General features: G+C 45.9%; 1 pseudogene; it reads left to right on the top strand.

The window, feature by feature from the left end:
• The first annotated feature begins 4,110 nt into the window (after window positions 1-4,110).
• On the top strand, window positions 4,111-8,735 carry LOC149872141 (uncharacterized; annotated as a pseudogene).
• Window positions 8,736-13,662: the final 4,927 nt, after the last annotated feature.

Here is a 13,662-nt window from a genome sequence, read left to right as displayed (position 1 = left end):
GACATTCAGGCTGTTGTGGGAAGCAGAATAAGAGGGGAGAGCAGTGGCCAGGTGGGAGCTAGGGATCACAACTTATTCACTTGCACACCACGTGCAGCCCATACATCACCAGTTGCACAGCCCTGTGCTAAAAAACCCCAAGGGGTAGACCAGAAAACACGGATGCATTTGCTGTCTGGATTTCATGTGAAGAACTTGCCTATAGTACCCCTCCAAACTTCATACTGTAAAAGGGCACCCCTCACCCACTTCACCCACTGCTCTCCTTCCTACCATCAAATCAGCATCTCGCACTGCCCTCTCCTGCATGAACAGCTGGTTATCATGGGTTTTAAGACACTGACTCACCCAAGGCTCTGAGGGTGGGGATGGGCCTGCCACACTCAAATTGCTCTCCTGGAGGAGACATAGGCACTCTCACACCTTGACTCGTCTGTCTCTCTTGTCCTGAACTGAGACAGATTTGAGAGTGAAGTCCTGGATGGGGGCTAGCAAAGGGGAAGTTATCTGGGGTTGAGGTTGCAGGGAAGCAAAGCCCTGAGCAGGTAGGGGGAGGGAGGAGAGGAAACCAGTACAGTGATTTACTGCCACATGATAAGGTGCTTGGAACACTATAGCAACAAATGATGAAAATAAACAGATAAGAGCCAATGTTCTCCCTATAAAAAAATAATGAAGAGCCTACCTGAAATACCCTACCACAACCATAATGTCTGCTTTGTTGAAATAATATTAATGGTGTAATAATAAATTCTTAGGTCCATGTCAAAAGTTTCACACTAAAAAGGAAATGTTGCTACTTGGGGAAATATAAAAATCCTTTCCAATATAATGACACCATTTTACAATTGTAAATAATAAGTAATTCTGGATCTTAAAGGATCAACCTTAGTTAAAAGTGTTTGAGATCACTTTAGTAAATCTATACCATCTATAGGGATGATACCTTTTCTCTTTTGTTGTGCTGACTTTATTATTACTTTTGTCATTGTTTTTTTTATATGCCCTAGGCTCAAGCCATGTACTGATTTAGGTACACAGCTCTGCAAGCTGTAAAGGAGCCTGCTTGCTCACATAATCTTTATGTCTGTAGGAGCAAAGTAGGAGCAAAACATTTTTGAATGAACGGAATAGTTTTCTCTCCTCTCGGCATTCTAAAGCCTTCACAATTAACTCTGATATAACTGTATTCACAGACAAGATTGTTAGTTAGCAGATATGCTGGAAAACAAATATGTGGAAAAAAGCATGCTGGAAATAACCAAAGAGACGGTGTGCAAAATATGAGCAGATCATAGCAAAAAAGGAAAGCTTGGAAACAGGCATGTTTGCATTATCGTGCCAGAAGCACTTCCTTGATGACTTCCAGATAGATACCCATAGGCCAAATCTAGTTGTTTAAGAGTCCCTTACTATAGCTGAACTAAAGCACTAGGCCACAGTAAAGGGACAGATCCTATATACTGTACTGGCTTTTACCTAGTTGGTTTTGTTTTCATATCCATTTTAAAAATCCAGACTGTGTAAAATATTTTTCCATTGCAGGCACCAGTTAGCTCCAGAGCAGAGCTCTGAAAGTAACTCTGCAGGCCAATATATCTTCACTTCTCTCAGCCATTCCAAGACCTCTTCTTTTCTTTCTCCCTGATACTTGTACATCCTTAAGAGAGAGAGGAGCCAACTTGCAGCCCTACCACTGGTAGGAACCACCTGCATTTATGAGTTTGGGAACAGATGGGTGTCTGATGAAAAGCCTGAGCACATCATGGGCAAAGGGCTGTCAATTTTCCTGAGATGTACTTCACACCATGAGGAACACCAGATGAGTTGGACCCCATCTGCTATCTCTCTCGCATTCCTTTCCTGCTTTTTGCAGGAAGGTTGTGGTGTGAGTGGTATAGTGAGGTGTGGCAGATACAGCTTGTAGTAAGGTTTATTCCTTTATTAGAAGTTGAAATCTCAGCCAAAGCCTGCTGCAGTCATTGGAAGTCTTTCAATGGGTCATGCATCAGGTTGCTGTTGAGTTTACATGATACTTCCAATACCCCTAGACTAAGATTTCCTGCCCATGGAAGAACCAGTTATATGAACAGATACACTGCAGATCTGATGAGAGCAAACTACTTATGGCAGTTTTCACCTACAGAGGGATTTTCTGTCTATTGTTCCAGTAAGTTACTATTTACTGTTTTGCTCCGTAACATGAAGTGGACAGGACTATGCGGTGCAGAGAGATGATTCCCTAAATATTTTCTTTAAAAATATATGGGGTGTTCAAATATTCTGGTGATTGGTCTATTAAAAAAACTAAAACAGAGTGATGAAATAGAAGTACATACGGAAAATACTCTAATGTGGTATTGCTTTTTTGGTCCTTTGGGTGCATTCCCATGAGCAGGAATCTACATTCCCCATTGACTACTAGAAGTGGCACAAATATGTGCCACTGCTAGTTGTCCAGAAGGAACACCCCTGCATATATGCTTTGGTGCGCACCAATTTGCCCTGGATGGGGTAAGGGAGGCTGGGGCCAGCACTTAGGCTGGCTCCAGCAGCCTTACCTAGGGCCCTGGAGCTCCAACAGTGGTGATCTGAGTGTGCAGGGCCTGGCCAGCAGCCAGGGCATGGCTCTGGCTGGCCAAGCTCTGGTTTCAGGCAGCACATACTGTGCCACATGCGCCACCCCACTTTTTTCTGGGATGGATTTTTTTAACACCAAGATCTCCTGGTGTCAAAACCCCCCCACCACATTGCAAATTAGCAGTGCATTGAAGGCCTGCATGGGTCTCTGCAGCACCACAAACCACACGTGCGCACTTGCCTGGACACACCCTTAGAGGTTACACAAATTGCAACTATTTCTACATTATAGAACAAAGTCTTACAAGCTTCATCCAGTGATTCATGCTTACAGAAAGCAGGTTTTATACTTCATAATTCTTAGACAAGCCTGTGCACCATCTATCCCCAAACTAAAATTGGGTATAGGCCACCTTATTTGGCTAAACTATTTGATAGGCTTACCTAGTTTATTAACATTGGTATAGTGATGATGTTTTAAATGGTGGCCTAATATTAATAGGCAGCACATGTGGGAACAGTTAAGCTCTGGGAATTTCTCAAATTTCTCTCTGTACTGAATAGAGGTCATCATTTTCCGGCAAGTTCCCGAAGACTTTGCCTAATAAAATGTGCACAAAAACTCCTACAGGAATCTCTTAATACAGCTGAGGTCTACATCCACATGCCTTTTGCTTCTGTATGCAAATGAATGGAAGATTAACAGGGAAACAAAACATCCAGCACTAGAAAGTTCACAAGTGATTAATGCAGGATAAAAAAGGAATAAAGAATGGAAGACATTTGGACTCATATATTAAAAATACACAAAAATATTGATGAGATAATGAAGGAAATATTCTGGATGTGAAGGTGACAAAGTATATCTAAGAGTGTAAAATTTAACTGCCACTATCAGATAAATTTGTTAGAAGCCAAATTCTCCATTCTGCTTCCCCTGTGACCAGGGAGCTACAGCTGTGACCAGGGAGCCTGTGACCAGGGACTGCCAGCAGGGGAGCAGTTTGCACGCAGCTGCTGGAGGCAAGAGGAGGGAGAAAGGAGGAGAGAAGCCAGGCCAGGCACTAGATCAGGGGCAGGCAATTATTTTGGGTGGAGGGCCACTTACTGAGTTTTGACAAGTCATCAAGGGCCGCATAAGAGGCAGCTAGGGGCAGATAAATATTAATTTTCTAAATTTTTTAGGGGTCCCGCAGGCTGGATAGAATGGCATTGTGGGCCACATCTGGCCCACAGGCTGCATTTTGCCCACCCCTGCACTAGATCCTGCCCAGGAGCGATAAGTGATCCAGCTGCCTGTACCTTTGGTTCAGCTGACTGTCTGTTTGTTTGGTGGGTGTGGGCTCTGAGAAGCTGGGAGTGAGTGCTGAGTGCAGACTGACTGTTGATTGCTGTGGGATTACTGACAGTGGGGTTGCTGCCTGGACCTGAGTCAGCCCAGGCTCAGAAGAGTATTCAAGGAGACTCCCCAGGTGACCAGGGAGCCAGCAGACAGGGACTGCCAGCAGGGGAGCAGTTTGCAGGCCAGACATGGGCAGCAATACACAGGAGCTTCTGACAGAGACTTCAGGTAAGTGATTGAGGAGGGGGGATACTATGGGGGTGATGACATGGAGCGCAGCCAAGGCCCCTGCCCTGCTGTTGTCTCTGGCCCGGAGCTCCTGTGAGGCCTCCACCCAGACAGGCCCTGTGGATGGGTCAGCAGTGCCCTGGCCCCCTGTCTGCGGGGGTAGCCTGGCAGGACCTCTGAGGTCTTGGGGGCTGCGGGTTCCCTTGCCTGTCCCACATGTGCCCAGACTGAGTCCCAGGAGGGGCAGGTGAGGGAACTCCAGGCAGAAGTGAGCAGGCTGTGGGGGATCAGGGCAACTGAAGAAGAGACTGATGGCTACTTTTATTCTCTGCAGGACAAGACTCCTGGTGGAGAAGCTGCGAGGGAATGCCCTGGAAAAGATGCTGGTGAATGGAGGATGGTCACCTCAGGGGCCAGACCTCTCGCCGTAGAGACAGCTCCCCTGGCGTAGTTGGGGAGCAAATATGAGGCCCTGGCTGTACTGGAGGAGTGTGCAGTGAGGGAAAGTGCACTGGAGGGGCCTACTGCCATCACCGAGCAAGCTGAGGGCTGGCCAGGTAAGCAGAAGAAGAGACCCACATCATCTTTGTGGGTGACTCCTTGCTGAGAGGAACAGAGGGACCCATCTGCTGTCTGGATCCCACAGCACTTGAGGTCTGCAGCCTGCCAAGAGCCAGGATCAGGGACATCATGGTGAGAATTCCTGACCTCATCCAGCCCTCCGACAAATATTCCATGGTCCTTATTCATGTGGGAACAAATGATGCGGCCAGGAGTAATCCAGATCATATCATGAGTGACTACAGGGCTCTGGGAACCAGGCTTAGAAAGATGGGGGTGCAGGTGGTCTTTTTGTCAATCCTCCTAGTCAGCAGTCACAGTAGTCTTCATGTCACCTGTGTCAGGGAAGTCAACCTGTGGCTCCAGAGTTGGTGCCATTGTGTGGGTTTTGGCTTCCTGGACCACGATCACCACTTCTGTGCAAGGGACCTACTGGGACACGATGGGCTTCATCTCTCCACAAAAGGTAAGAATCTGTTTTCTTACAGGTTGGCTGACCTCCTACGTCGGGCTTTAAACTAAGTACAACAGGGGACAGCAAGGCAGGAGATGGAGAGCCTAGAACCTACAGACTGTGAGACATGCAGCAGTAGACCCAGGTAAGTACCAAGGGGCCCTTTGGGCATCAGAATGGGGGGGCACCAAAGACACCGTTTGGAGGACTCAAGTGTCTCTATACTAATACTAGGAGCAGGGGGACAAGCAAGAAGAACTCGTGCTTCTGCTTGCAGATAATAACTTTGATTTAGTGGGGATAACGGAAACCTGGTGGGACCCTACCCATGACTGGGCAGTACACATTGAGGGCTACAGGTTGTATAGAAGGGACAGAGTAGGGAGGAAAGGTGGCGGGGTTGCTCTCTATGTAAAGGAGCATTATACATCTACTCTAATCAAAATGGGATCAGAGGAGGAGGAAGTTGAGGCATTGTGGGTTACAATACATGGAAGTCGAAGGGAAAGGGACTTGCTGATGGGGGTCTGCTACAGACCACCACACCAAGAGGAAAAGCTAGACTTGGAATTCCTGAGGCAGCTCTCAGAGGCCGTACAGTCTAGGGACGTGATTGTCATGGGGGACCTAAACTACCCTGACATCTGCTGGGAGGAGCAGTCAGCCAAATCCAGCCGTTCACGTAGGTTCTTAACCTGTGTGCAGGACCTTCACCTAATGCAGGAGGTATACAGTCCCACTAGGGAGAATGCCTTACTGGACTTGGTGTTGGCTACAGGGGAGGACCTGGTAGGTGAGCTGCAGATTTGTGGTTACCTTGGGGACAGTCACCACCAATCAATTGAATTCACCATATGGTGCAGAGTGGGTAACATAACTAGAAAGGTGAAAGTGCTTGACTTTAGGAAGGCTAACTTCAGTGTGCTTAGGAGTCTAGTCAATGATGCACTGCAGGAGAAGAGTGTTGGTGAGATAGGAGTCCAGGAAGTGTAGTCATTCCTAAAGGAAGCGATCCTTTGGCCACAGAGGGAGACAACCCCAGTATAAGGGAAAAGGGGGAAAGGAGCCAAAAACTTCCGTGGCTAAACAGGGAAATCCAGGGGAGCCTCAGGGCAAAAAGAAGGCATATAGGCTGTGGAAGCAAGAGGAAGCAACCAAGGAGGAGTATACTTACTTGGCCCACACTTGCAGGGATGCAGTTAGAAAGGCTAAAGCAACTGCAGAGATGAGGCTGGCAACACAAATTAAAGACAACAAAAAAGTCTTTTTTTAGGGATGTCAGGAGTAAAAGGAAGGCACAGGGCAGCATAGGAACCCTACTGAACAAGGAGGAGCAATTAGTGACAGAGAGGGGGGAAAAGGCTGAGCTATTCAATGAGTTTTTTGCCTCAGTGTTCCTGAACAGGGCTCAAGATCAGTCTCCTAATGGGTTTTTAGATGGGCACCAGTGGGACACCAGCCCACCAACTGTCAACACTGACTTAGTGCAGAGTCACTTGGATGGACTGGATGTGTTCAAGTCAGCAGGCCCGGATAAGCTGCATCCAAATGCACAGGAGGAATTGGCCGCTGTCATAGCAGAACCACTGGCATGGCTGTTGGAGCGCTCATGATACTCGGATCAGGTCCCAGAGGACTGGAAAAGGGCCAACGTGGTCCCTATTTTCAAAAAGGGGAAGAAGGGGCATCCAAGTAATTATAGGCCAGTCAGTCTCACCTCCATCCTTGGAAAGGTCTTTGAAAAGATTATGAAAGATCATATTTGTGGGAGTCCAGGAAGAAAAATAATGGAGCAGGAAAATGAGCATGGATTTGTAGCAGGTAGATCGTGCCTGACTAATGTGGTTTCATTTTATGACAGGGTTACAAAATGCTTAGACACAGGAGTAGAGGTGAATGTCATTTTCTTAGACTTTAGCAAGGCCTTTGATACAGTAGCTCATCCTATGCTCATAAATAAATTAAGAGGCTGTGACATAGATGTTTACACAGTCCAGTGGGTGGCAAATTGTCTTAGGGGGTCACACCCAGAGAGTGGTGGTAGACGGGAAGGATGTGGGTAGTGGGGTCCCGCAGGGTTCGGTCCTTGGACCTGTACTCTTCAATATCTTCATCAGTGACTTGGATGTGGGTGTGAAGTGTACTCTGTCCAAGTTTGCAGACCATACTAAATTGGGGGGTGAATTGCACACTCCAGAGGGTAGGGAACAATTGCAGGCAGACCTGGACAGGTTAGACAACGGGGCAGTACACAATAGGTTGCAGTACAACACGGACAAGTGCAGAGTGCTGCACCTAGGGTGCAAAAATACCCAGCAAACCTACTGGCTGGGAAGTGACCCTCTCAGCAGAAGTGAAAAGGGATCTTGAAGTCATACTGGACTCCAAGATGAACATCAGTCGTCAGTGTGACAAAATCATCAGCAAAGCTAGCCACACTTTATCATGCATCAGCAGATGCATGACACATAGAACCAGAGGTGATATTTTTCCTCTATGCAGCATTGTTCAGACTGCAGCTGGAGTACTGTGCCCAGTTTTGGGCGCTGTACTTCAAGAAGGTTGTTGATAGACTCGAGAGGGTCCAGAAGAGGCCACTCGTATGGTTAGGGGCTTACAGGACAAGCCCTCTGAGGAGAGACTGAGGGACCTGGACCTCTTCAGCCTCTGCAAGAGAAGGCAGAGAAGTGATCTTGTGGCTGCCTACAAATTCATTAGGGGGATGCAGCAAGGGATCACAGATGCTCTGTTCACCAGGGCGCCTCTTGGGGTAACAAGGAACAATGGTCACAAACTGTCAGAGAGTAGATTTAAGCTAGATATCAGGAAAAACTTCTTCACTGTAAGGGTGGCCAAAATCTGGAATGGGCTTCCAAGGGAGGTGGTGCTCTCCCCTACCTTGGGGGTCTTTAAGAGAAGGCTGGATAAGCATCTGGCTGGGGTCATCTGACCCCAGCGCTCTTTCCTGCCTAGGCAGGGGCTCAGACTCAGTGATCTGCTGAGGTCCCTTCTGACCCTAGCATCTATGAATATATGAATCTAAGAGGCATGTCATTCTCAGATTTTTCCATCCACTGTGATTTGGGGTATTGCAAGGAGGTTTGTTTGTTTTTTCTTCATTTGGCTTGCCTGATAGCTTTTTTAGTTTTAACATTATGCTTGTTTTAGTACCAGTAAGAATCTTGATTTCATTTTAAGATATAAGGAGAGAACAATGCTTTCAACACATCACTGTTATGTATTGGGCTGTTGTCACTTTCAGTTATATGTACTGCATGTAACTTCTTACTATTAAACTCTGAGCAAGCAAACAAAATGAAGCTTAATTCATTTGGTTTTCATCCACAGTGTAGACAAACCTACTTTTAGAAAGCCAATCCTTGAAAAAAACAAAAGATCAAATAAATCCTTTTATATTGATTTGTATGTGAAAAATTCCTTAAAATGTTTATAAAAGAAACTCAATATGTAATCTTTATATATGCATGCAGGGTTGCTACCTCGCATGATTTGTTAAAACATATGATATTTGTTGTGTTTCTTAAATCTCCAGCTCCTGGCGTCATGTAATTATATTGGATTCTCAACCCTGTTACTGTTTTAAGGTAAGTTTCTACTTCCTGTAGCTCTGGACGCCTGTGCATCATACACACTCAAACCCTAGAAAAAAATAAAGGTAACTTATTTTTAATTTTATGATTTATAAACCAAGTTCATGAGTTTCTTGAGACCTGCCCAAGATTTTGGTCTTGGGGTAGTTATATTTGATTTGAATTTATCTGTCCCTAAATATTTGCTATCACACATGCCTGTAAACTAGAAAATTAGTATCACCGTTTTCTTTTGAGGAAAGAGCTCCATTTAGGGTTGTAGAAGACTCCACATGCTCTCCCTCTTTTCACCTGGCAGAAACACCAGAGTGATGTAAAGAACAGCTAAGGATTGAGTTTTGGCCATGGAAGAATTCTACCAGTGCAGGACCCGAGAGACAGCTATAATCCTGCCTCCTGATGACCCCCCAGCAGTTCCTGCCCCAGAATATCCAGGGGTAGGGGAAAAGAAGGAGCTGCAGGGAGGCTGCTATAAATTATGTTGGAGGCTACAGTCCTACTCCTCTGCAGTATGACAGACTGCAGAAACGCAGGGCAGAGTCTCCCTGGGTTCTCTTTCCATCTACTACTCACTTTCTGCATGTCCTTGGAAAACTCTTTTATGCCTGTCCTTCCCATCTGTGCAAGGATTTATAGGATTATGTTGCTTGGGATCTTTTAAAAAACATTTTTAGTTCCATTGCTGAAAATACTGTGCAAGAGCTAAATACTGTAAATGAACTGTAAAATCTAATTCACATTATTGAGAGAAAAACATTTACAATGGGCTGGAAAATTGAGAAATTTGTTTGTTTATGAAAATAGTTTAAATTTTAAACAATCCTCTCAATCACAGTACTAGATTTTAAGAAGTGTTTCTACATCAAGATAAACATCCCCCTGTTCCTGAGTCTCCAAATGTTAAACAGTTAAACAGAAACTGCTTTCATCCAGTGCTATTCCCATTGTTTCAATGAGACTTTTACATCCTGTATGATATTATACCCAGGCAACCTCCTGCTTATTATCATAACTTTAAAGGTAAGTGCATTCACTAAAATATGCCATAATCTTAAGAACTTTGTTCTTAATATATTAAATGAAATATGAATAACAGACCCCCAACCCTGCGAACATTTACACCAAATGAATGACTTTATAAGACATGGGTGTTACCCCCTTCCAAAAAAAAAGAAGCTTTATGCAAAAGAGAAACCAAGGTCCAAGGTTGACAAAGACAAGGTCAAGTCTGCAGACCAAGAGATTTATTTCAGGTAGATTTGTGGCATAAAATACAGATAATCACTTAAACTATCCAGCTACTTGTTAAACAATTGAAATAGGTCTTACACTGCAAAATCTAGTGAAGGTTGATGGAATATACCAGCATTACCTTGGGTATTCACTCAGTATCCACTCCACTTCCCCATTTGATCTTTCAGTTTGCTGTTCTGATATTCTGTCTATTTATGCGGATAGACAATATGGGAACTTACCTGTACAAATTGTTTCTGGTTTCATTTTTCTTTGCAACAAAATCATTACATTTAAAAAAAGACAACAACAAAACCAATGGTTTGATGGGCACTTTTACACATGATGGGGGTTTAAATTAAATTTAAAACAATTAAAATTGTTTTAAATTTGTGACAATTAAAAACCCACCATTTCAATTTAGGGACTTCCATCACTGTTATGGAGAGGGGCCCAATTCTTTTTTTTTTTTGTGAAGACTACCCACCTCTCCTGTGGCTGGGGAGTGAGCTGCTGGTAGGCCAAGCAGCCCCTGAGCTGCGGGGGCCCCAGTCCTTCCCTCTGCAGTGGCAGCACCCCTCAGGGCTGCCCAAGCACACTGCTAGCAGGCTGAGAGCTGCCCCAGCTCAAAGGCATCCAATCCAACACTTCCCCGAGCCCAGACAGGCTTCCAGCACGCTGTGCACCATCCCTACCGCCTTCTCTGGCTGCCAGCACACCCAGCCACCCTCCTGCCACTTCCTCATGCTTTCCCAGGGGCAAGGCAGCCCATTCCTGGGCAGTCCCAGGTTGCAGGGGACAGTGTACAGGGCACTGCTTCCCACGTGGGCTTGGGGAAGAGTTGGATCTGGCAGGTACTGCCTCTGAGCTGAGACAGCATCTGGCCCACTAGAAGCCCACCCAGGCGGCCTGAGGGGGCGCTGCTGTTGCGGAGGGAAGGACCAGAGCCTCCAGCAGCTCAAGGCTGCTCAACCCACCAGCACCTCGTATAAATAGGCTCCACTGGGGGTGGGGGATGGGAATGAGGGGCTCGATCCTTTTTTTTTAATTTCATGAAACCTGCCTCCAGCTGAGGGGCAAACTGCCAGCAGGCCCTGAGCTGTAGGGGGCCCCAGTCCTTCCCTCCACAGCAGCAGTGCCCTCTGGAGCTGCCCACATGGGTTGCTAGTGGGCCAGATGCTGCCTTAGCTCAGAGGCAGCACCTGCCAGATCCAACTCTTCACTGGGCCCACCCAGGGAGCAGCACCCCATGCATTGTCCCCACCAACTTCCCACTGCCTGGAGCCACCCAAGAATGGGCTGCCTTGCCCCTGGGGCAGCGTGGGGAAATACCAGGAGAGTGGCTGGGTGTGCTGGCAGCTGGAAAAGGTGGCGGGGATGGTGCACAGTGTGCTGGAAGCCCGCGTGGGCTCAGGGAAGCTTTAGATCAGGCACCTCCAAGCTAGAGGCACCACAACCACAGAGGAAAGAAATGGGGCCCCCTGCAGCTCGGGGGTTGCTCCGTCTACCTGCAGTTCATATGGGCAGGCTCTGCTGGGGGAAAAAAGAAAGCAGCAAGGGGGCCAATCATTTTTCTTTTTGCAGAGCGTGACTGCAGCTGGGGGGCAAGATGCCAGCAGGACCTGAGCTGCAGAGGACCCCAGTCCTTCCCTCCACAGTGCCAGTGCCCCTCCAGGGCTGCCTTGGTGGGCTGCTAGTGGGCCAGATGCTGCCCCAGCTTGTCGGCAGCACCTGCCAGATCCAACTCTTCCCCAAGCTCAACCAGGCAGCATTGCCCCATGCACTGTCCCCACCTCCATCACACCACCTGGGATCACCCAGGAATGGGCTGCCTTGCCCCTGGGGCAACACAGAGAAGCAGCAGGAGGGTGGCTGGGTGTGCTGGCATCAAGGGAAGACAGCAGAGACAGTGCATGGTGTGCTGGAAGCCCAGGCGGGCTCAGGGAAGCATTGGATCAGACGCCTCCAAGCTGAGGGTGCTGCCACCATGGAGGGAAGTACCTCCCTTGCAAACTAAAGTACATGGGGATGTGGTTTAGTTTGCAATCTAACAAACATGTTTAAATAGCAACAAAACAAAACATGTAAAGTGGGGCACAATGAAACCACAAAAATGGGCAATTTTCATCATGTGTACAAGTGCCCATAGACAGCAGAAGTTTTAAAAGACAAACTCCTTTAGTTGTATAGATGAGCACAAATGGAAACGATCATTCCCAAGTGACCTGGAAAAAACTGCTCTTCAGCGTCCTGCAGCTATCTTTCTGCTTTCATCTGATCATGATTTGTTCTCTGGTAATCAAAAATATAGTCCCCAAAACTCACTGAAATCCATAGGAATCTTTCACTAGACATCAATAAGCTTTGGATCAGGCTGTTAGTCTACAGTAGCAAAAGCTGTATTTTTCTGCAAGAAAAAAGACAGCACCTCTATTTTTAAACCATCAAAGTGCTTCCATTCTACCAACTCTGAAAAGTCTGAAAGCATTTAACATGGTAGAAAGGATACTTTTTAGCATTACTGAAGAGTATTATTTAGCAATGAACTAAAAATTTATATTTTCATTTAACTAAACAATGAATTGCGATGAAACCCTTCTCTCTAAAGCTGTTTGCAGTTACTATGAGTTGTCTTGTAGGTGCTCTGACAGTCATATTAGGCTAACACTGTCAGGCCCCTTGATTGTATAATCATAAACCATATTCTAAAACATATTCTAGTCAATTTATTAGGCATTCCATGGCGTTCCATATTTTTGTAAACCAGAATATAATCAGTAAAGGGGAATCTCTTCAACAAAGAATAGCAACATGGAAATGTGACAATTTGAATCATCGCATTGTTTATTTAAAATGGAGACTACGTTTAAAAGTATTTACAACATGATCCATTATAAACAAACTAGGCCAGATTTTCCACATACCTGAAAAACCTGAATGCTTAAAGCAAACCGAAATTGCTGCTAACTTCTGGCAGTTGTAATTTGCAGATTACATTTAAAAGTACGAGGTTTGGGTTTTTTTCCTAAAACCACAATAATACAGACAACTAAAGAGAAAGTTAACATTAAAATCCCCTTTTTTCCTCAATATATTTTCCTTTTATTATAAATAACCTTTAGTATGAGTAAAACTGAATGAGTTTAAAAAGCATGATTTTTCTATACTTTTTTTTCCAGTTTGCTCACCTTGCACTTTTGACACCTCTCCAGTCAAATGGAGATGAGGTCTATGCAAGTCCAGTGGAAATGCCTGAAACTGAGCCCACTTCAATCAAACCACAATATGTCACTTTCCACTATTCATTCAGGCCCCAATTCTGCAAACACTTAAGTATGCGTTTCTTCATATTCAGTGGAACCAGTCCTATGAGCCATCTCCTAGGGCCTGATATTGAGCATGTGCATGAGGCTTTGCAAGACTGAGAATTTAATTTGGGACTCTCCAACTGGCAGCCTGTAAGCATATGGCAGCACAGGGTGGCCCCCAAGCTCCCGATCTAGCCATTGCACCCCCTTTCGCTCCTCTTGCTATACAGGAAAACCTGCAGCCCAGGTGTATGTGGCCCATGCAGTGTTTGCCCAGGTTGCCTACAGCCCTCAGTCAGCTGGAAAATGGACAGCCCCAATTTAATTCATCATATTTATTAAGTT

This window comes from Crocodylus siamensis, chromosome 2, assembly GCF_052110815.1.
Source record: "Crocodylus siamensis isolate JL-2025a chromosome 2, ASM5211081v1, whole genome shotgun sequence".
In the NCBI taxonomy this organism is placed as follows: Eukaryota; Metazoa; Chordata; order Crocodylia; family Crocodylidae; genus Crocodylus; species Crocodylus siamensis.
The sequence above is the reverse complement of the archived record's forward strand: the minus strand, read 5'-3'. Positions and strand labels throughout refer to the sequence as shown.